Raw genomic sequence first — 1,930 nt, forward strand, 5'->3', positions numbered from 1 at the left:
AACTAAATTTTAAATTTAACCTAACGCCTAACACTTACATAATACATACAGATACTACGACTCCCTTTACTTCTAACCTTTCCAACGGGTTACTTACCACAATCCTAACATTTTGTTTAACTTTAATGTATTTAAAGAAATCCTTACTGATAAATGTTACAGTTTCAGCCAACCTTTTCTCATACATCCTTTTTGATCTTTAAGTCTCCTGTCATACCAGTCAATTTAAATTCTTAAACTTATGATGCTTTTCTTTAATTTTGTCTCTTAAACTCTTTGTGAGCCAACCTGGTTTTTTACTTCTAGCTACCCTTTTCTTTCTATAAGGAATATGTTTACCTTGAATATTAAAAAATTTCCACATCTGATCAATGTCTCCAAATAACTCAGCTGCCCAATTCACAACATCCCTTCAAAATTTTCTTTTTTGAAATGTGTAACCAAAATATCATTAGTCCTTAACTCCATATGCAGCAAAATAGTACAGAAATATGTTCATCTAGTTTAAATAACTTGTAACTGGTACAGAAACACGTTCATCTAGATTATATAACTTGTAACTAATACAGAAACACGTTCATCTAGATTATATAACTTGTAACTAATACAGAAATACGTTCATCTAGATTCTATAACTTGTAACTGGTACAGAAACACGTTCATCTAGATTCTATAACTTGTAACTAGTACAGAAACACGTTCATCTAGATTATATAACTTGTAACTAATACAGAAATACGTTCATCTAGATTATATAACTTGTAACTAATACAGAAACACGTTCATCTAGATTCTATAACTTGTAACTAGTACAGAAACACGTTCATCTAGATTCTATAACTTGTAACTGGTACAGAAATACGTTCATCTAGATTCTATAACTTGTAACTAATACAGAAACACGTTCATCTAGATTCTATAACTTGTAACTGGTACAGAAACACGTTCATCTAGATTATATAACTTGTAACTAATACAGAAACACGTTCATCTAGATTCTATAACTTGTAACTAATACAGAAACACGTTCATCTAGATTATATAACTTGTAACTAGTACAGAAACACGTTCATCTAGATTATATAACTTGTAACTAATACAGAAACACGTTCATCTAGATTCTATAACTTGTAACTAGTACAGAAACACGTTCATCTAGATTCTATAACTTGTAACTAATACAGAAACACGTTCATCTAGATTCTATAACTTGTAACTAATACAGAAACACGTTCACATAGTTTCTATAACTTGTAACTAATACAGAAACACGTTCATCTAGATTCTATAACTTGTAACTAATACAAAAACACGTTCATCTAGATTCTATAACTTGTAACTAATACAAAAACACGTTCACATAGTTTCTATAACTTGTAACTAATACAGAAACACGTTCATCTAGATTCTATAACTTGTAACTAATACAAAAACACGTTCATCTAGATTCTATAACTTTTAATTGGTATAGAAACATATTCATCTTTAACTTGTAACTAGAAACTTGTATTATAAATGATTTTTTCATGAATAAAGTTGTATTCATATTTTAAGTTATAAAGAGGTTTAGTTAATGATATCGACATGTCAAAAACATATTGACTTGACATTATCGAATTAATAGTGTGTATTTTATAATAATGTTGTTGATCGATTTAAACACGAGAAAGGTCAATGAGAATGAATTAAATTTTTCATAAAAAAAAACAAATTAAAACACTTTCACCACCGAAATAGTAATTTCATAAAACGAAATAAGAAAACAATTTTCAGGTATTTCTGTTAAAATGTATTTAAATACTGAAATAAACTGAGACAATAATAACTACAAAATCTAGAAAAACAATATAAACTAAATACATTAAACATTCGAAAGTTAAAGAGTACCCCAAGAGATGGCGTTAGGTGATGTTGACTAGCTGCCTTACAT

The sequence above is a fragment of the Limulus polyphemus genome, unplaced genomic scaffold (assembly GCF_000517525.1).
Source record: "Limulus polyphemus unplaced genomic scaffold, Limulus_polyphemus-2.1.2 Scaffold2962, whole genome shotgun sequence".
NCBI classification, from domain to species: Eukaryota; Metazoa; Arthropoda; class Merostomata; order Xiphosura; family Limulidae; genus Limulus; species Limulus polyphemus.